This window comes from Triturus cristatus, chromosome 5_2, assembly GCF_964204655.1.
Source record: "Triturus cristatus chromosome 5_2, aTriCri1.1, whole genome shotgun sequence".
Lineage (NCBI taxonomy): Eukaryota > Metazoa > Chordata > Amphibia > Caudata > Salamandridae > Triturus > Triturus cristatus.
The window spans coordinates 730,581,828-730,605,570 of NC_140588.1; positions in this window are offsets into that span (position 1 = coordinate 730,581,828).

Consider the following 23,743-nt stretch of genomic DNA (forward strand, 5'->3'; position numbering starts at 1 on the left):
TACACCAAGGCATATACATTCAATACTAAGCATTAAAAAAAAGTCTCACAAAGTCCAGTAAGCATATTGTTTGGGACACATTCAATAATAAAGTATCCCCCGTTAACCAATGCACTCTGATTGGAATACCGGTTAAACATGTGCTGATGGAGCCAACCCATGGTTAAAGGTTGTTACAACCACCCATGTAGTATAGAGAGTTTTTTGCAGTTAATATGGTGACTCCATCTCAAATCTAAGAGGCTGTATTAATTCCTTAAGGAATACAGACACTTCCCTATCTTTATTCAGACCATGGTCTACGGATCTAAGTTGACATAACCATGTTGCTTCTAATTTCTGTCATGTGTGTGTCCTGTCACCACTTCTAGGGTGGTCCACGGCCACCCCAGGCCATGAAACCTAATAAGTGGTAGCTGAGCTAGACCATGACACTTGTTAAAGTGAACTGCCAACGGATAATTAATATTACCGTTCCGGATGGCTCTTAAATGGTCTTGTATCCTTAATTTTACAGGTCTTTTTTTTTTTTTTTTTAACTGGGTACCCAATTGAGAAGAAATTACACAGTTACTAGATTTAAAAGAAGAGGATAAGAAAATAATAACAACAAAGCAATATGGGAGAATAAATAGCTAGTATCAACAATTGGGGAAGATACGAATACAGATTTAAAACAGTTCTGAGACATCCACAAATATTCCTCCCCCACTCTAGCCCTGTTAGAATTGTGCTAATATTGGATAGAGCAGAGCACAGTTTAGCAATTTAACTAGGAATATGTATAAATACAAGTGAAAAACATATAATCAGTAGCAGCAGAGGGGCACTTATTTCCTGTGGCGAGGGCGACATGCTAAGTCCCTCGGGCCCTAGCTATACATGATGAGTAAGATGCTTGAGAGCGTCACATCTGGAGAAAGTCTATGTTCGATCTTTCATTCCCATACCAGTCTGAAATATAGGCCCAGATTTCATTACCTCTCTGTTTGGCTTGCAAGCCTCTCCATAAATAAAGTGCATGTTCTTGTTTATATAGTCCGAGCAATCTGGCTAACCACATCGAGAAGGTGGGGGGATCTGCGGGCCCGATTCACAGAACTAACTTAAGACAAAATCCTAAACTTACTACCATTTTCGTATTCACAGAAGGCACTTACACATTTTGGTATTCACAGAAGACACTTACTCACTTCGGTATTCACAGAAGTTAGGAGTCCTAACTTTAGGACTTCTAAATGCCTTCTGTGAATACCAAAAGTCTTAAAATTAGGATTTTTCTCAGTTTAGGAGTCCTAAAGTTAGGACTCCTAACTTTACTACTACTAAACTGAGAAAAATCCTAATTTTAAGGCTTTCGGTATTCACAGAAGACATTTAAGAGTCCTAAAGTTAGGAGTCCTAACTTTACTACTACTAAATTGAGAAAAATCCTAATTTTAAGACTTTCGGTATTCACAGAAGGCATTTAGGTGTCCTAAAGTTAGGAGTCCTAACTATACTACTGCTAAACTGAGAAAAATCCTAGTTTTAAGGCTTTCGGTATTCACAGAAGGCATATAGGAGTCCTAAAGTTAGGAGTCCTAACTTTACTACTACTAAATTGAGAAAAATCCTAATTTTAAGACTTTCGGTATTCACAGAAGGCATTGAGACAAATCCTAATTTTATGACTTTCGGTATCCACAGAAGGCATTTAGGAGTCCTAAAGTTAGGACTCCTAACTTCTGTGAATACCGAAATGAGTAAGTGCCTTCTGTGAATACCAAAATGAGTAAGTGCCTTCTGTGAATACCAAAATTGTAGTAAGTTTAGGATTTTGTCTTAAGTTAGTTCTGTGAATCGGGCCCTGCGTCTTTCCATCTTTTAGCTAGTATTATCCTGAAGATGGCAGTACCAACAAATAAACAGTATTCTTGTTTCCTGTTTAATCCTAGCTCACTGTCAAAGCCTAACAAAAATAACGTGGGGGTTAGCTCTAATCTTATGGAGAATATGTTTTGCCAAAAACTTTGTAGTTCCGATTTAAGATATGCAAGTTTTGTACAATCATAAAACATGTGTTTTAGATAGGCGGGACCTAAACCACATCTAGAACAGTTGTCATCTTCGCGCTTACCCCATGCATAAAGTTTCGAAGGAGTATAGTATAAGTTAAATACTGTTTTATACAGTTGGGCTTTGAGGTTCGAGCTTAGGAAGGCTTGTTGGGACATCATTAGACTCCTTTATATATCAGTGTCGCTGTTAACTAATTTCCTTGACCAATCTCGTTCGTTTTTTTCCAGATCGTCTGTTTTTTTTTCCAACAAAAGGCCATGTATATTCCTAGTTCTATTCACTGGGGAGCTCATGGTCCTTAGGATGGGAATCATGTTCCATTTATTGCCTGCATTCAGAGCGGTGAGGGAGCTTGTGATTTGGAGATATTTAAAATAATAACTGTTTGGGAGGGTATGAGTTTCCTGTAGTGCATTAAATGTCGAGAGGTTACAGTCTGGGCCCCCATCTTGACTATAGAGGTCCCCAATTGTATACAAACCCTGTTCCTCCCATCTATTTCCGAGATTGTCCTGTGATAGAGCTGGCAAAATTCCTGAGTGCCACAATGGGGTATACCAATTTGCCCCAGGGACAGCCATAATTTTTGAGATTCTCTTCCATATCTTCCAGGCGTCTGTTATAATCTTGAAACAGACTTTATTGTAGTACCCTTGCTCTAGATGTCTCAAAAATAAACCAGATGCTGCTGTGCCCACTGCAAGTTCATAGCAAGTTGGAATTATATCTATGTCGGGGGTCTTGATGCCCTGTTGATGAAAATTAGGAATATCATCTGCTGGAGTAATGCAGTATAATGGTATAATCTGATATTAGGTATTTTAAGGCCTCCCCTTTCATAAGGCAATGACAGGAATTTTAGAGAACGCCTTACCTTGCCATATTTCCAGATGAAATTAGACATCATGGACTCGAGTCGCCCCAGGATTGTACTATCAATGGCAAAGGGAATAGATCTAAATAGGTACTGAAGTTTTGGCAGAGTATTCATTTTAAGATAATTACCTCTTCCAATTATTGTAAGGTGAAGATTATTGACTCTTCTTAGGTCAGCTGCTATTTAACTAATTAATGGGTCGTAGTTTAGCTTAATTAGGTCTTTGATATTGGCGCTGATATGCACCCCCAGATACAGTGTGGAAGTTACCCGTCTGGGATCGTTACAGATTACGTTATCAGTTCAAACCAGCACTGTTTTAGCCGCATTCAGGGTATAGCCAGAGATCTGCCCATACTCTCCTGTTAGATGACTGATCTCTGCCAAAGATTTGGCTGGGCAGGTTGTTAAAATAGCTACATCGTCTGCGTAGGCCAGGACTTTCGTTTCCCACCCTCCTACCACCACAGGCTTGATTTCCCTACTCTGTAATAGTTTAGATAGAAGGGGGTCTATGTATAGAGCAAACAAAATAGGAGAGTAAGGACAACCTTGTCTGGTTCCTTTTGAAATAGAGATTTTTCCTGATTGTATTCCCATCATCTGTATGCGGGACGTTGGGGTCTTATACATTGCTTTGATAGCTTTGATTATACCGGGACCGAACCCCTTATATTGGAGTATCTCCCACAGAAAGAGCCATAATACCTTCTCGAAGGCTTTCTCCGCGTCGAGTAGGATCATAGCCATCCGCCTCCAAGAAACTGTCATAATATCAAAAAGAGATATTACCCTTCTGATGTGATCGGTTGTGTCTTTTCCGGGTATGAAACCGTGCTGCCAGGGGGAAACCAGATGCGCTATGATCCTACCCAACCGGTTGGCAATGATTTTCGAGTAAATTTTACTGTCGGAGTTAATTAAGGTAATAGGTCTATATGAGGACAGGGCATCTTTAGGTTTTCCTTTCTTGGGGAAGACTACTATGTCAGTATCTTTCCAGGACTCGGGGGGGGGGGGCTCCGTGGTACTAGATTCCCAAGAAGAGATCTAATAACAGTGGAGTAGTAGCTTGACTAAGTAGTTTATAAAGCTCTAGCGGGAGACAATCCGGTCCTGGAGCTTTTCCGGAGGGCAAATTGGAAAGAGCCTGCTCCACTTCTTCTAGCGTGATCTCTTCTTCGAGTAGATTACTACTCTCATAATCCAGTTTACGGACAGGATCTATTTTTAGGAGATACTGCCTAATTTCATGAGTCTTCTCTTCTTCACTAAGATTACTCGGACCCTCATTATATAGATTCTGATAAAATTTCTGGAATTCGCTAACTATATCTTAGGTGTCGATATATGTCTGACCGCTCTGTCTAATCTCCTTAATAGCATTTAGTGAGGCTTTCTGACGGGTCAGAGGAGCCAGTTTCTTCTCCACTGCTTCCCCGTTCTCATATAGACTTCCGCCCTGGGTGTGGTACATTTCGGCGGCGCGCTGTGCGAACCAGCCATTAATTTCGGTCTTGAGTATAAGGATGTACTGTTGTATCTCAGCTACCTCTAGTCCCAACTTTATTAGTCACATATATTCACGCTCAGCTTCAGCAAGTTTACCTAACAAGTCCTCCCTCTTAATATGCTGAGTCTTCCTGACCCTGGCTACAAAGCTAATTGTTTCACCCTTTAAGGCAGCCTTGAAGGTATCCCAGACTATGTTTCTGTTGGAACTATATTGGTTTACATCAAAGAAGGCTGCTGTCCAGCTATTGATATAATCTATATATTCTCGATTTGCCAAAAGCTTTTTGTCGAAGGACCATCTGCTCTTATTTTTATAAAAACCATCGAGTTCGATTGTAACTACGAGAGGGTTGTGGTCCGACATTATTTTAGGGAGTTTCATTATTTCAGATCTTGGACTTAGCTCATTTAGAACAGAAAAAATAGTCAAGCCTGATGAACTTCTGATGGGGGCATGAAAAATGAGTATAGCCGGGATCTTGTGGCGACTTAGTCCTCCATAGATCAATCAGAGCATGGGTATTTATCAAAGAGGACAGAGCTATGTACACTTTGGGCTTCCTACCAGTGTAGCTTACTTTATTTCTTACATCTACCCTTGAATCGAGCGAGATATTAAGATCCCCACAAAAAAGTATAGGGGTGGGCCAAGACGAGAGTTCCATCTCGAGTTCGTTGAAGATATAAGGGTCGTCCAGGTTAGGACCATAAATGGAACAGATGGTGAACCCTATGTTTAGCTCCAATATGGCCCATCTGCCCTTGAGATCAGATAATTTCCTTTGAACTTGGTCTATGATATTTTTTTTAGCTAGGATGGCCACCCCCCTGGTGTTTGAGGTCTGTGATGAACATACCACTGTTTGATACCCTATGATATCCAAGAGTGATCTATTTGCCCACGGTATGTGTGTTTCTTGTATACAGACCATATCATATGAGTTTGATCTGACAAAATTAGCTAATCGGTTCCTCTTCCCTTTGTCATTTAAGCCCGCCACATTCAGGGAGCAAACTTTTATCTTCCACATTTTAGAGCAGTGCTAAGTCCTTTTCCCATATCCTTGCTGATTCGTTTAACTTTCGTTTTCAGCATAGGTTCCTCTTCCTCCTTGTTTTGTCTCTGGGTATCACTTTTTTCCCCCTTTATTGTCCCACACCCCCCATACCAACATGCCCCCCTGAACACCCCTGCGCCCACCCTCCCACAGCCGCTCCCCCCGCCACCCAACCCCAGACTAAGTCTGTGTTCGATGGTTAGAGCACACAGAGCTCTTTTTGAGTTCCATATAATCTAAAGAAGAATATAGGCGAATTCTTATTGGCAATGCCGAGAAAACCCCACCTAAAGAGGATTTTCCATTATTTAATATTTACCCCAACATTTTTATGAAAAGCCAATAATTACCCGTATTGTATGCTCCTGGTAGCCTAGTGGCTTTTTTTCCCCCCTCTCTTTTTTTTTTTCTTCCCCCCCCCCCATTTTCTCCCATGGCCCTGAGTGATGTCTTATGATTAACCAATCCAATGCTAAGGTCGCCCAGGCTATCCAGGTATTCCCGTGCCTTGATCTCTGAAGTGAAAATGCGTGTTTGACCCCCCCGAATCACTTTGAGGTGAGCGGGATTATTTAGATACGCCTGGGCGTCCTTAGCCTGGAATGGTGTTATTAACTGGCGTAAACGCCAGCGCCTTTCCACCGTGGTGTGGCAGAGATCAGGCCGGACAAAATATGTAATATCCACCCTTGATCTTTTGGCTTCAGGCCGAGCCTTCTCAAAAATAGCCTGGCGAAGTAGAAAATTGCCAAAAAAGACCAAGATGGCTCTAGGTTGGGTGCCCGCCCTAGTGGTTTTTTTCTGAACCAAGGGGACACGGTGGGCACGCTGTATCTCTAATGCCCAATTCCAGTCCTTGAGTTCAGGGAGTGAGTCCTTGAATAAGTCTATGATGAAACGACGCATATCAGACCCTTCTGCTCCTTCTGGTATTCCTAAAACACGTAGATTGTTCCTCCGCTGGAAATTTTCATGCTCCTCCAATTTCCACTGGATATCTGTCAACCTTGCGCCATAGGATTCTGCTAGGGCCTGCGTAGTAATGACATCGGCCTCAACTGTATTGACCCTCGACTCCAACTCAGTTATGCGTGAGCCGATTATACTACAGGTTTTGGTAAGTTTTCTCACTACTCCTTTGACCTTTCGCATTGCTGTTTGCACCCTACGTCCATCCTGATGAGTCTCGTCTCTATGTAAGGTAATGGCCTGAAGTACAGCCTCGAGCGTGGGTGATGTTTTAGCAGCAGGATCATGACTGCTGCCCCCCCTGAAGTATTACCAGTAAGCTGACTGGACGGACTGTATTCCCAGACGAGATCTTTTTCCCGATGCCTACTTCTTCTTCTTACTGTGGATTTAGCCCTAGCAAGTGAATCTTCATTATACTCGTCGTCTCCCTCACTTAGGCTAGAATCCAGAGAAAGATCGGAGCCGTACTCAGACCCTTCCCTGCCTTCTGATAGCAAGAAGAACTCACTAGGGGCTTTCTCTGGCTCTTTTTCTGCTTCATTGCCTCCATTGCATACTTCCGTTTCCTTATGAGTAATTGCATCTAAGGGGATGATGGCTGTCTCCCCTTATTCTTTGGGGTTTGCTGAACTGTCGCACCCGCGCAGCACTGATCACCGAGCGAAGCTGTGTTCAACGCTCGCTGGTGACATCGCTTTGAATTGCGATCTTTTGGGTGACTATTTTAATGATTTAAAAAAAAAAAGATTTCATGGTTCTTAATTTGGTTTTAACTCTAGAACGCCATTTATTTTCCTGAGAAACAGGAAGGGAGTTATCTTTTGCACTTGGGCACTTGCACTTTAGCCGGAGCACCGCTCTGGGCTAGGACGACACCACTTCTGCCTGGTTAGCGGTCTAGTGGTCCAGGGGGGGTCTACTTAATGAGCACGCTGTCGCGCCCACGCAGCACTGATCACCGAGCGAAGCTGTGTTCAAAGCTCGCTGGTGACATCGCTTTGAATTACGATCTTTTGGGTGACTATTTTAATGATTTTTTTAAAAAAAGATTTCATGGTTTTTAATTTGGTTTTAACTCTAGAACGGCATTTATTTTACTGAGAAACAGGAAGGGAGTTATCTTTTGCACTTGGGCACTTGCATTTTAGCCAGAGCACCGCTCTGGGCTAGGACGACACCACTTCTGCCTGTTTAGCGGTCTAGTGGTCCAGGGGGGGTCTACTTAATGAGCTCACTGGAGGCGCGCCCAGGGCAAGCCCGTCTGCACCCGTCCGTGCGCGGGCCGGGCACAGGGCCAGTTCCCCTGGCCTTCTCACACCGTACAGGAGGTGCTCTACTAGCAATGAATTATATATGCTGAATCAGGTAGATAAGGGTTTTCACTGCCCTAAAATGTTTCCGGACAATTATTATGAAAGTAACATATTTAAAGACACAGAAAGGGTGAGTTTAGTGTGCAACAAGTGTCAGTTACCGTTTCCTACAGTGTTAAACCTACCAATTGAACACAGGGAAACCACTCAGGGTTCGGATAGGGGCAGGGGAAGGGATACTCATTTGAATTGTATGTTATTTAATGCCAGATCACTGGTAAAACATTCCATGGAATGTGCCCTTTTACTGGAGGACAACAATGTACAACTGGCATTTATCACAGAGACATGGTTAGACAGCACCTCGGGCCCGGACCTGGTTAAAGCCACACCATTTGGCTTTCATTGCTATACGCTTGATCGAACGCAGAAAAAAGGTGGAGGGCTTGCGGTGATTTATCATAAATCACTCACCCCACACTTCCTGCCAGTGTACGATCAAGGGTGTGAAGCTCTTTCTTTTAAGATATATTCAGCATTATATAAACCTTTTAAGGGGATTTTAATCTACTGCCCACCTTGTGGGAAAAGTGTTTTTTTAGACTCGCTGAGTCTGTTATTAGAAGAAGTGCTGAGTCAACAATCCTTCGCTATGCTTGGAGACTTTAATTTTCACTTGGAAAAACCTGATGATCCGGACACAGCCAGACTAAATAACATCATGGCTATAGGTAGTTTGGAACAACTGGTCTCTTCTCCTACTCATGCGAAAGGTCATACCATAGATGGGATATTTTCAAACAATAAGGATTTAGCCAATATCTCTACTCTTCCTATTACATGGTCTGATCACTTTGCGGTCAAGTTTGAACTAAACAGTTCCAGGAGGTATCTCACTGTCCCTAAACAGAATAAGGAGATCATTACTAGGGCATGGGGTAAATTGGATGTCAAACAATTGGAATTTTCCCTTATAGACTCAATGCACACATCTTCTCAGGACATTGAAGAGGCAACAACTCTGTATAATAGATGGCTAATTAATGCATGTCAAAACTTAGCACACCCTAAAAAATGGATACCGAAACGGACCTTCCCTACCGCACCTTGGTATTCAGGAGAGCTCAAGGAAAAAAAATGATTATGTAAATATGCCGAAAGGAAATGGCGTAAAAACTATGCCGCGGCAGAAAAAATAGAATTTAAATTAACTATCTCCAATTACAAGCAATGCCTCATGTTAGCTAAGAAAGAATATTTTTTCTTACAAATAACCAAGGCAAAATCTGATTCTAAGGAATTGTTTAAAACAGTTATCAAACTGTCCAGTCCCAGGACGCCAAAAGATCATGCTGCTCCAGATTTCTGTAATGTAGTTGGGGCGTTTTTCAAGTCAAAAATGAAACAATTTTTTTATCTTTGTCGGGACTGATCGACAAAAATCAGACTGATTTGAATTTTAAAAAATTGGAAAATCCACATACCCCTGTCATGACATTGGATTATTTTTCCCCTCTGGAAATGGATGACACCGTGAAACTGCTGAGCAGTATAAAATCTGGTGCTCCGAGTAATCCCTGTCCAGTATGGATCATCAAGCAGATCGCTGATATTGTTTGCAGGGTTCTGACACCTTTGTTTAATGATATATTTTCATCTGGAATCTTTCCAAACTTATGGAAAAAAGCCTAGTACTCCCATTACTGAAAAAACAGTCCTTGGATCCCAAGGACCCAATTAATTACCGTCCTATCTCTAGACTTCCTTTGCCAGCTAAACTATTAGAAAAAGCAATAAATAGGCAACTTAGTGACTTTCTCCACCTTAATAACTCTCTGGATTCCTCCCAATACGGTTTCAGAGCTTTTCATAGCACTGAGCTGGCGCTTCTTAAATCCACAGAGGAAATCAGAGAGGCTGTGGATAAGGGAGGTAATGCGATGTTGATCCTATTAGACCTTTCCGCGGCCTTTGATACCGTTCACCATAAGGTACTACTTAATCGGTTATCTGAGATCGGGATATGTGGGTGGGCCTGGAAACTGTTAAACTCCTTTTTGACGGACAGGTCACAAACAATTGAATTAGATGGTAACACCTCTGAACCCTTTTCTTTGCCATGTGGGGTGCCGCAGGGCTCACCTCTTAGCCCCACACTTTTTAACATCTATGTGGCACCCCTGGCTGGCATCATTAGATCCTTTGGGTTCCAGCTCACCTCCTACGCTGACAACACACAAATTGTGTTGTCGGTGATAGAGGGAGCCGAAAAGGAAACTGGTGCACTTTTTCATGACTGCATGGGATCCATCTCTACTTGGATGTCGGCCAACTGCCTCAAACTGAACTCAGCTAAAACTGAGGTGGTGAGATTTGGTAACAATCCTCGGATGTGGACACCAGACTGGTGGCCTGACAATCTTGGTCTCTGTCCTACACCTTCCAGGAAAGCCAAAAACTTGGGTATGGTGATAGATGACAAACTCACTATGGGGGACCAGGTGAGCAAGGTGACGTCTGGATGCTCAATGGTTCTCAGAATGATTAGGAAAATTAGGTTTTTCCTATCTGAGGGGAGTCTGAGAACGGTGGTGAATGCATTAATATTGTCACGGCTTGACTATTGTAATAGTCTATACCTCAATATGCAAATTCAACATCAGAACAGGCTGCAGGTCATTCAGAATGCAGCAGCTAGACTGTTGACTGGGACTTCCAGGAATGTCTCAGTCAGAGGAGAATTAAAGAAATTGCATTGGCTCCCAATTCATTTGAGATCTCGCTTTAAGGCATTGTGTATTGTTTTTAGGGCCTTGAACGGAATAGGTCCTGAGTTTCTTAAAAACAAGTTCTCTTGGTATATCCCTAGCAGAACTCTCAGGTCCACTGGTGCCATGTTAGTGAAAACTCCCTATTTTAAAAAAGTAAACTGGGGAGGTAGAAGCTTTATACACAGTGCCTCTAAAATCTGGAATGAACTTCCCCTCATGTTGAGAAATGCCTCTGATTTTACTTTTTTTAAGAAAAATCTTAAGACATGGTTCTTCTCCCAGTTCTAGCTCTCTGTTATCTTAGGTTATCAGCGCCAGGACACCTTATGGTAATCGTGCGCTCTAGAAGTAATAATAACATAACATACCTGTCACCCCCTGCAGCCTGGGTGAGAATCCCGGGTCCCGCATCTATGTTCATTTCGGCTCCCTGTGGCCACGGGGTAGGGTGCGGAACAGTCGTTGAGGAGACCTGATTGCCCTCAGGAGCTGAGTCAGATTCGAGAGAGTAGACAGCGTGCCTCGCCTCTATCACATTGATTTCACCGGTCTCGCCGGTCTCCCTAGGCTCAGCCTGACTGATGATTATAGGTGCCCATTCTTCTGCTGCCTGCTCACCTGCGAGACTTGATGTTTCATCCAGACGACGCTGCTTTCCGCCGATCCCGTGCATCAGGTCGACAACGGAAATGTCCGCCTGCCGGGTCTTAGCAGCCGCTCCGCCTCTTGCCTTTTTCTCCGATGGATCGGGGGGCGCACGGCGCCCTGGAATCAGCCTTGCTGCACTGAGCCGTATCGTCGCTATCAACCACAGTCCTTGCGCCCGTCCGGTTCGCCTTTGGTTTTGCGGCGGCCTTGGGAGCCATGAGAGCCTTCACCCGCAAGTCAGGATCGCGTGCCAGGTACGTCTGTGTAGACTGCGAGGTTTGAATCGCGGGATCCTCCCGCTATGAGCGTCCAGTCAGAGGGGGCCGGCGTACTGCAAGTCCGATTAATCTCAAACAAAGCAGCGTGAGTCTCCAGGAATCTCCTAGGCATGATACAGGAGGTCATGACGACAGTACAGCCAGGATAGTCTGGAAAAAATGTTGCCTTTCCAACCAGAGCTCTACCTCCAACTGCAAGCTGCTACGGTCAGCTGACCGCCATCTTGCCTCTCACGTGCATGCTCTCCCAAATGCCCAATGATCTAGGATTCTACAGAAAGCCTAATTTTACAGGTCTACTGGTGTTACCAGCATCAATGTTGTTGCACGCAGTTATAATACAGTAAATCACGTATTAGGTGTTACAATTCATAAAATCTGTATTTTATATTCCATATTGATATTATATTTGAAATGACTAATCTAGTGAAGATCGCAGGGGCAAATATTGCAGTGTATACATTTATAAAGGCCCGCTGGTGGGGGTTGCAGCCAATGTGTTACTTCTTTACGCTTTTTGGGGTTGTCCCTTCTTATATATTACATTGAGTTTGTTGGTAATGACCCTATTTACTATCAGGTTAACTTTTAGAATATGCCAATTTTTATGTAGAATTTTGTACGGAGTATGACTCATAGAATTAAAGGGGTTACTGACTGCTACTGTCTGTTTACTGTTCCCTTTCTTGATCTTAGTTGTCAGTAGACACTTGCGATCCACATGAGTTATTCTATTCTTAGCCTTATTGATTATCTCCTGACTACATCTCCTGGCCTTCAACCTCTTGATTGCCTTGCTTATTTTAATTTCAAACACTCTTTCTTCACTACAATTGCGTCTTATTCGTGTTAATTTGCCAAATGGAATGGACTGAATTTGGGACTTTCGGTGCGCAGTATGTGCATGCAATATTGAGTTGTAAGAAGTGGGTTTGCGGTATTGAGCAGGCATTATTAAACAGTTTTTTGCATATTATATAAAGTCCGAGAAAGCGATATCTTTTCTGTCATACTGGTATGTGAACACAATGTTACTTTGATTAGAATTCAAAAACAGACAAAATTCATGTAAAAGCATTTCATATCATTAAAACATCATCGATATATCGACCCTAATAAATCACATGGTTAATCAGTTTATCAGGGCAAGTCGACCAAATATCGTTTTTTTTTTAGCCAACCCATAAAAAAATTAGCGAATGAAGGTGAAAATGTTGACCCCATGACAACTCCTTGTTGTTGTTGGAACCACATACAACTGTCTAAAAGAACATTGTTTTCGAGCACCAAAGTATTCATGTCAATGAGCATAGATGTATATTCCCATAGTGATGCATCCCTAATGGAGAGAAAATGTTTGGCAGCATCAATACGAAGGTCAGTGGGAATGAAAGTGTAAACAGAACTAATATCTAGGGTAACAAACCAGCATTCCTCAGACCAATTGAAGTCCATCAGTTGGTTTAGGAGGTCTCTGGTATCAAGAACATAAGATGAAAGGTTCTTAACCATGGGTTGTAAAAAAATGGTCAATGTATTCTGAAATATGCTCATTGGGAGAACCTATCCCTCTGATGATCGGTCTACCCGGGGGAAAGGAGACTGGTTTGTGTATCTTTGGCAATCCATAAATGCATGGTGTAACCGGATATGGTACAAACATGTATGTATATTCAAAGTCATTTATTAGACCAAGATCTCTCCACATTTTAAGTTTTTTCTCTACTCGGTCTGTAATATCTCTCATGGAATTGTGTGTCAATTTGGCATATGCAACCGTATCTGTCAGTTGCTGTCAATTTCTACAAGATAATCATCAATATCCATCAAATCCAGATTGCCCCCTCCATAAGCTTCTTCTAAAATAACCCCTGGAGCTGAGGCAAGTAAGGATAATGCTAGTCTTTCACCCTTTGTGAGATTATCTTTGACATAAAAAAGCTGAGGCTTAAAAGTGTCCTCCCAGTCGTTTAGCTCTTTAGTGACCACCCAATAGAACGTATCAATCACATTGTCACTGGGAAGAATAGGTTGAAAAATAGATTTAGGTTTAAAACTACTGTCCGTACTTAGATCTGTTGGAATAGCTAGATCAGTCAAGATCTATGAGATAGAAGGAGTGTAATGCTCTCCCGTAGTCAGGGGCAACAGTATTTGTATGTCTATGATGTCTCAAATCATTTTGTCACTGCTTAGTGTAGATAATGGTACACAATCTTGATCTATATTGGATTTGAGTGCAAAAAACGTTTCCAACTTCAACTTGCATGCAAATTTGAAAATATCGATTTTGCATTTGATTGAAATCAGGTTTTGAGGCAGGACACAAATTCAAGCCTTTTGATAACAACTTTATTTCTTCATTATCCAATTGATATTTAGACAAATTAACAATTGAAACTGCATCCTTTTTGCATCCAATTGGATAATGAAGAAATAAAAGCACTACTAACAACTTGGCTATTCTTGACTGCTTAATAAGCCTCATTTTAGTTCTATTACTAATTCTCTTTTGCACAGTTTACCACCCTAGTTAGCAAAAAGATCTATATATGTCCTGCTATTTCTCTTGTATTTAATCACTAACCCCGATTCAAAAAACTGGCTACAATGCCATATGTTACTGAATAGTTTACCTGTCCCAGGAATTCGATATGTTTTTAAGTATATCTTTCACAGTGTATGGCTGGTTGGACTGTAATACTGGTTTTCAATTATTTACAACAATCGTTAAACACAAAGAATACCATTCAAAGATGGCGCTCACATATCAGGAATCTTTACATCATCTGCACTCCGTTGTCTGTTTCCATTTACTTGCAATGTCTGCTGGTGACTCTATAAGAGAGAGCACCACCAGGCGGACCTTAGGACATACATTTGCCGTTACTTAGTAAGCCACTATGGGTGAGTCGCATCTTAGAGACTAAAGTTGCAGCTGAGACATTGTCTAAACTTAACTGTTCAGCCATTGCCTTTTTATTAAAAAAACTTTATTTGAACTGTTGGTTACAGGCGCTCGTTTAAATTTAAGTCCAACTCTAGCCTTTGCCTCTTCTGTCAGTTCCCAATATAACTGGGGGTAACTCAGGACAAAGTACAGGTATGTTTTTTTGGGAATTACATATGTGTTGGAAAGGTTAACTCGGTATAAACATGATGGCTGCAAAACCGGCTCACTTAACATGCACTGGGGTCTACAAAGGCCTTTTCACAGCCTGCTTTCCATAATTACTAATCTGTAGCTAAAAGGATGTTTCCAAAAGCATGTATTACATTACTAATGAGAGAGTTTGTTTCTAATTAAGGTGCAACAGATGTACGGTACCCCCATAATTTGAGACCTGAGGGGGCGAATAGCCACTACTGAATACATTACATTAAACTTTATTATGCCTTTTCTGGTGTGCTTAGACATGTGTACATTACTAATACTGCTAAGTGATCAATTACCGGGCCTCCTCCCTATTTTATTCTTATTTTTATAGTTGCGGACACACCAGGTCATTTACAGGTGACTGTTATTCAGCCCCTTTGGTCCTTGGGGCTCCAATGATAGGATTGTTTACATGGTCTGTTTTACCGATCGGAAAAGGTCTAGGACACTGACCTCTCTAATCTTGAAAGAATTATGAGGTGACTTACTGCCTTTTTACGATGTGCTGTTTATCATGTATAGTTATATAAGGTGGGTGGTGGATGCTTTCTTCTCACTCTCTCTATGTCCAAAATGTAGAAAATCTGTCTTGTGCATGGTTTTAACAATATAATACATTTTCTACCATTTGATGCCTTCAACCTTCCCTCTTCTCTATTTTTCACAGATACAATACATCTTTTCACTAATTAGGGTTTCACCAGTGAATTCTAAGGCTTGTGCGGGCTCGATCACTAAATTTTTGGGGGTATGTTAGGATTTCTTATAACACACAAAGAGACATTGTAACATATGGCTCATCAGTGTATAATGCCTTGCATTCTAATTGATTTTGTTGACATCCTTGAAAAAGTCGTCCAAAGGACAAAACATGTGTTGGCTGTGCATATCGTCTTCTGACCTGCATGTCAACATATTGTGGCTTGTTGATTTGTAATAATTGACTTTGGTTCAGTGACTCATGTAACAACAAGTACTTGATACAAATGTTTGAAAAGGATTACAATTTGATCTGGGACATGGTCAGATCATAATTACGATACCTTTTTGGTGCTCTGGATTGCATAATCACTTATGTTTGTTTAATATGTATGTGAGGGCTGCCATTCGCATTTCAAAAGATCTGGCTTTCAGATTGGGTCAGGTCTTTAAGTGGGCCCCGTCTCACGGGAGCTGAGCACAGGCAGTTTTTTAAAGGAGGCCTCAAAACGGGTTTCTATCAGGCTGTGGTTTGTGTCCTGGCACTGGCACATCATGTGCAGGTTTTCACACTGCTCACTTCTCACTAGTCGAGAAGTTACGGCATGACATCATGCCAGGTGAGTGTTGAAGGGGAAGGGAAATCCTTTAAAGAGAGTCATTTTCTCTCTGGATTTCCCTTCTCTTTATAAAACTCAGGAGACGCAACATTATCGTGGTGTCACTAGGGCTTTAGGTGGAAGCTTTTTCAATATTATATTCAAGCCATAGTTGCTGCTTATTTATCTCATGCAACTAACAACCATTGACAAAGCCAATAGTCTTGACTTGTAGGTATGATGTATCTTGTGGTATCATATATCTGGATGGAATTACAGAAACAGCAAAATACCAGACGGGCGGCACACTATGCTAAGCACAGATTTTTAGCTTGCGAGTTTTAAGCCACGCCTTTAATTACATTGGCCACAGCCCTTTGAGAAACCTCCCAAGTTTTTTATCACACTTAAAGCCCTGTTTAGGTGTTTCAACTTTGTTTCTCTTGAAAACAATCAAGCTACATGCACGTCGACTGCTTCACTTTTCTGACTCAAAAACAAACATACTTTTCATATTATCTAAAGTTTGTTTACACATCGTAACTCATCTCTTTATCGTTCCTAAGTAGTGAGTGAGTTTGGAGACTTTCAGACTTACTTATTTAAGAATGCATTGGGGCTTCATGTTTCTATGTTTCCTGCTTGCTTCAGTTTTCTGCGCTTCTGATTGCCAAGGCTTCCAGAACTCTTATTCGGGCCTGAGTAGTAGATTACTAATCCGGCTTTACTGTTGCATGCTGGTATTTTTTAGTGCACACACCTCTACTTTAAGTTTAAAAGTGAAGGAATGTTTGATCTCCTTTAAAGTTACACACCTCGAAGGTTCATCTGTGCATGATTTTTAGGGCGAACCTATTCAGGTGCTACTCTCATTTTTATGAGCCCTTTCTCTTTCAGAGTCTGTTTAATTCAGACATCTCATAAAGGCAATCATTCACAGAATTGAATTGTAAAATTAGGTACAAGAATTCTGGAAGCCATTCCAATCAAAGCGTAGAAAACTGAAGCAAGCAGGAACCGGGGAGTGCAAAGCCCCGATGCAATCTTAAAGAAGTAAGTTTGAAAGTATCCAAAGTCACTCACCTGCTTAGGAATGATAAAGAGATGAGGTACGATGTGTATACACACTTTAGATAACATGAAAGTATGTCTGTTTTTAAGTCACAAACGCGCATATTGCTTGATTATTTTCAAGAGAAACAAAGTTGAACCACCTAATCTGAAAAACAGATCTCTTGAAATGCGAATTGCAGCCCTTACACACATGTTAAATAAATATAAGCAGTTGCTTATCAATTAATTCATTTGTCTGGCTATAGTAACACAAGAAAGATGAGAAATTGTGTTTTAATGAAAGTCAGAACACCACATTGTACGAAAATGTTTTGACTGAATACAAAATGCAAGACAGACCCTGTGCTCCTATACCAGCCACTGCTATTCAGCGAGAGGAGAGTCTCTTTTTAGTATGAATTGTAATGGAAGCACGGGACACTCGCTAATTAACAGCAAGCATTTATTTAATGGCTTACAAAGTAGCTCCAACTCCGAAAAACTGTCTGCCTGACAAATGATACTTTTAATAAGCTGCCAACTAGAGATTTTGTACTTGCAATTCAACAACGTTTAAACCGGACAAGTCCAATCAATTTTCTAATCTTTCAAAGTAAAATGCTTTTCTCCGTGGAAACATACTTACTGTAAGAGCCTGTTCATACCAATAAGGTAATCTTTATCTTTTGGGATTAAAAAAATTAAAAAAAAAGTGAGCTCAGTATAAGTTGCTTCACTAATATTTAAATCCTTCTTTCAGACTTTAAAAGGAGAACAGAAGGAAACCAAATTATTATGAAAGAGGAATTCTTGCTAAGCAAAATGAATGAATTCTAATCCAAAAAGAACAAGGTAATCTAGCAAAGTGCTGCAATCCTAATAAAAACAATACATGTATAGAAGGAAGTGTACTGTAATTTATGTACTTATTGTTTCACAGAATTTACCCAGTCAGGGTCCTGAGGAGAACCCAAAATAAATAAGATGTTCGAAACGTGTCAAAGGGAAGCTTGGGGAGTGACTTCCTTAAACAAAAGTCATACAGTAGATCTTCAAATAAAACGTAAAATTGTAAAAGTCTATTGTAACAGAACTGATTTAGAACCTCCAAGGGACACTAATAGCAAAAGGGTCATTGCATATATAATAATAGCAATTGCAACCTCAGCATTTTGTATATTATCTGACTGGTCAATAGAGCACTTTTTTGAATTTTATGTTATCATGGCATTATTAATGTTAAAGCCATGTACAATGTTGTTTAGTGCAATAATATGGTTGTTGATTTCCTGAATATGGTCTAACAGACATGTTTAAGTGAATAGAAAATTGCACATAAGATCATAAAATAACTGGCAATAAACACACAGGTTAAGACAATTCATTTACTTGACTTAGAATTTAAATAGTTTTTTCGAACAGTTACAGCTAGGGTAATTGGTTTTATATATACTTTCAGAAGTTTATTTTATTGTTTTAGCCATTTGATGCCGGTCTCTGATCACATGTCTGGGGTGGGGAAGCTGGGCTATGTGTATTCCCCCTAGACAGCCACACACAATGGGAGCTTAGGTGTGACTAGATGGTCCATCCTTGCAGGAAGGGAGGGAGGAGCTGAACTCAGCCTCCCTTACACCTGAACGGGCTGTGTACTGTCCCCACACAAAGAGCTGCATACCCTCCAGTAGTGAGTCTGAAGCCAGGGCAGGACATGAAGGACATCTGTGCACTTTAGAGGCTTGTCTTTGAAGTCTCCCCCACTTCAAAGGCACCACTGAGTATAAGTACTGGACCTGAAGTCCACCACTTCAGTTTTCTTCTGGACCTGTGGATACTCTGCCAGAAGGAAGGACTGATGTGCTACTGAAAGGACTTCCACTGTGCTGGACTTCTACTCTGCTGGGCTCCTGCTTTGCTGTGCTGCCTGCTGCCATATTGGCTGGGTGAGGAGAACTGTACCTGCATCACTTGAACCCAGAATCCAGAGTGACTCCTAAGGCTACACATACAGAGACCAGAGCTGCACCACATGAGAACCAAAAAGTAAACTTTAACACTAGAATATTTCGTGGCTTGATAGCAATAATTTCTGCACACTCCAGTTGTGTTTCTTCATTTATTGTTGCTTCATGTAATTATTCATAAAAGTCAGCCGACGCATTTCATCCAGTAAATCTTGGACTTCCTCAGGCCTGTACGTTAAATAAATACATATACCATATAAACAGACTATACAAATACAATGTACAATTCTATACATATATATATACAACAAAAATGTAAATCCATGACACACCATTTAAAAAAAGGGGAAACGAAAAGTTGCTGAACCATAACAAATAATCAAAAACACTGTATAAGATGTAAACATTTTGATTGACACAGTCATGGACACAAAAAAAGAAAAGGAGAAAAACGCTAAGTCACAAAAATAGAAAGATCAGTGTCAGACAGTAGAGAACAGAAGTGAAACCCATTATATTGGATAAAATAAAGATAAAGATGCTCCCAAACGCAGGAACAATATTGAACAAATATATCAAAGATTTTCACCCGTCCGTGGTGGATAGAAGACATAAGAGTAACCAAAAGTTCAATGGAGACATGTCATCCCCACAGGTATGCAGAACGTGTCACCATGGTGTCCAATGTTCTGAATATGGAATGATATAGAAGGACCCCATTTGACAGGTGAAGGGAACAGCAAAGCAATGGTGCAGGAAATTCCTGTTGGAATGAGGTGTTTATATGACACATACCGAAAAACATTTTTTGTCATCAAATGATTCCTTTAATCTCATTGAGTAGGTAAAAAACGTTCTTTAGGTGATGAGCCATTCCCAAAGCATCTGCAAGTGATGAACAAAAGCCTTATGTGGGACGAAAGGAACAACCTGTAGCAAAAAGTGTCATTTGGTAAGACATGATCGTGCCCAGGTAAGTGGTGACAGGATGGCCTAGCTGTATTTACAATGATGATTGACTACAATCCAATGTAAGTCGAGAGTCCATCCAAAAATTGATGTACGATTGTCAGATATATGTGGTCCTTAAGTAGGAGAGTGTCCACCCTGTTGTATGCACCTGTGGATAGGTAAAGTAGCTAAGTAGCAGTACCTATTTAATTTAAGGAGAGTGAAAAAAGGGGAGTTTACCAGTGCGGTTTAACCAGGGTTCAATAAACCAAGTAGTAAAAGAAAGTAGAACATGATGGCTAAAAAATGACTTGTACTGATTGATACAGCAATCAGAGGAATCTGGAAATTGTATCTCTGTAGAACACTCCAATCACTCCTTCAGAAAACTGTGCCAACTCGTGATAAAGTAGCACAAGTTATGTTTTGAAGAGAAACAAAAAGAGGGGGTAAAGCAGCGTGATATAACAAATTACAATCCCAAAAATAGGACATAATCCTAAACAATGCAAGTTACAGACTCAGCAAATCTTCTTACTTACTTCGATTGGTGCCACAGGGTCGATAAAACCGCCAAAGGAACTTCTGGCGTCCGATGAGACGAGCAAGCCGGTCTCGTCTCACCCACGTCTTTTACATTGCGTGATGCTCGGAGGAAGCAACGTGACATGGTCACATGTTTGCTGTACAGGCTCATACTTCATACGGTTACTGATTCCGCCGTTTTTGACTGGGGTCAAAGCAGAAAAGGAGTTTGTGCCACGAACTGTGCTTGTCTGTTTGTCTCTCTACAAACCAATTATGTCAGGTCTATTAGAAAATAAATAAATGCGAAGGACACCATATTGGCAATTGGTAAAAGCGATTCTAGTATAAAGGATATGTGGTTTAAGTAAAAAAAGGCATAAAGCCGGGGATGCTTCTAAATAGAAACAAAGGTGGGAAGCCTATAGTAATCGTTGGTGGAATGCCCACTGATGGGCCAGCAATATAAGTAGAAATACAGACTGGCATGGCACCCAAACGTAAGGGTCCAGTTAATGAAATCCTAATGAAAGGACACAGGTCCCACACTGAGGGAAATGGGACATAGGATAGACAAAATCTGTTGTATCCCCATATGTATATGGCCAGATGTGCCTGAAAGTTCTATAGCGATGTTATTGGATGCCAATGAGTTCTGTATAATTATGTAAATGGATGCCTAACAGTTCAGTATGTCAGGTAAAGGTCACAAGATACATCAAGAATGGTGAATTTATACAGAGATGTTCCAAAAATCCCACAAGACAGCAAGTGATAGTTGGTAGTGCCATAAACACGGAAAGGGTAGTCCGAAACCAAAAGTGCATGGAAACAAATCAACAGAGACATGTTCTATAAGAAGTAGTGTAGTTCATCATCTATGTTGTCTCCCCTTTTCAATACATCGTAAGTGGCATGTCCAAGTTGCCTCCTTATGCCTCAGTGCCAATTCTTGATTGCCACTCCGGGGGTTTGGAGGGATGTGGTCATTGCCATGAAACCAGATTTTACAGTCTCCCCCATGATGCTCTCCCATGAGAAAAGACATTGGACATCTCAGATCATTGTTTTTTATGACACAACAAGCTCTTGTATGCATAGCTTAAGTGGCCTCACTGAGCTCCCCACATATATTTTGTCACAATCACAACCAATTACATAAACCACATATTTGGTTTCACAGTTTATATAGTGTTGAATCTCATAGTCTCTGTTTGAGTTATAACTGAACTTCTTGATCCTGTTCTTTCCCATGGGACAAACATTGCATCTTTGACATGTGAAGAACCCTTGCAAAGCTGGATGTAACCAAGTTTTATTTGTACCACTTGTGATATAACTGGGACAGAGCATGTTCCTTATTGTTTCACCCCTCCGGAAAGTGATCTTTGGGCTGATTGTGATGGCCACCTTCAGGCTTGGTACTTCACACAATAAGCTCCAATGTTTTTTTTTATATTCTGTAATGCTTGTCACTGTTGGTGGTATACTGTGTGATGAAGGCCATGTGTGTGTTTATTCTTTTCTGACTGTTCCTGTTGGATCTTTTAACTAGTGTGCTCTCTCTAGTGATCTTCATATTTCTGTTTTCAGCATTCTTCAAGATATCCTCCTTGTATCCCCTGCTTTTGAATCTGTTTTTCATGGTAGTAATTTTATCTCTAAATGTGGTCTCCGAACTACAACTACATCTCACCCATACCATTTCTCCAAAGGGTATGTTATTGATTACTGACATGGGGTTTGCACTTGTGGCATGCAAAGTACTATTACATGCAGTTGGCTTACGGAACATGGTACTTTGTATGATGTTATTCTACAGATAGAACAGAAGATCAAGGAATTTGATTATTGTGTGACTGTGCTGTATAGTGAAGTTCGCATTGTATGGATAGTTGTTCGAGAAGGAGTGGAATTCGATCAATTGGTCTAGGGTTCCTTTACATAGTAAGATAATGTCCTATATACCTCCCCCGATAGACAATAAAGTCCATCCAAGAGGAGGCATATCTGTCCCAGGCATGCTCCCTCTACCACCAGCCCATGAAAAGTCCAGTGTAAGAAGGAGCAAACCTGGAGGCCATGGCAGTGCCCTGTATCTCATGTCACCAGTCCCCATCATGCAAGTAGAAATCTTTTGACAGAATGATGTCAATCATCTCCATGAGCATTTCGTTGTGTTCCATATGGTCTGCGGTGCGTGTTTCTAAAAAGAATTGCACAGACGTAATTCCAAAATATTTTTGTATACAGGTATATAGACCTGCAATGTGCAAAGTGACAAACATTAAATTGTCGGACCAAGGCAAGCCTTCAGATTTTTGCAGTATGTCCCTGCTGTCTTGAATATAAGCAGGTAAGTTCACTATGAATGGCTGTAGGAATCTGTCTACATACAGTGACATAGGTGAATTGATACCAGAAATGATAGTGCGAGCTGGGGGATAGGTGCTACCCTTGTGGAGTTTAGGAAGCATGTCAATTCATGGATAGCATGGGTCCTTGACAGTGAGATAAGCATATTCTTTATCCGAGACTCCTAGGGCTAGTTGGCTGGCCTCCTTATCTGAAGCATCAGGGACATAACAAGCTTTCAACAACCTTGCTTCTGCACCTAGACTCTGTCATTGGTGATTCTACCTTACCAAGGGGTGACACCCCAGTCGTGGACCTTTGGAAGTTGCCTATGGTGCTTACCAGCAGAAGAGATGCATCGTCTCTGTTGAACATGGCATCCTCCTGCCGAACTGATGCATCTCCTCAACTGAGAGGCACATCCTCGAGCAGCACTGATGCATCACTGCTGTTGGGTGGATTGGGCCTGGTGCATAGGTTTCACATCACCCTCGCATCTCGTCCGAACCCACTGTATTGCTGACAAATCAGCGCATCTCTGACCCAGGTCCCTGAATCTCTCGTCGACTGCAGGCGGCGATGACAACAACCTGAATATCACAGCCTCACTGCTCCTTGACACCGATGCATTGCCTCTGCTGCGTGCCCCATCCTTGATTTCCAGACTTCGCATCACAATTCCCATGGAAGGGATCCTCTATGCCAACACCCAAGACCTCACACTGCAGGGTTGCCGCAACTTGGAACCAACACATTGCTTTAACTGTGCGATGCATCTTGCCTCGGATCCATGCAATGCTCCGCAACCAGCATTTAAGGTAGTTTGTTCAGTGTGGTCACAGTACCCAGGCTGTGCTCCATTACGGTCAGCCTGAACTTGTGACTTTGCCTGGTCCGGCGTGACCAGATATCCCTTGTTGGTGCTTTATGTTATGCATTTTTATCCT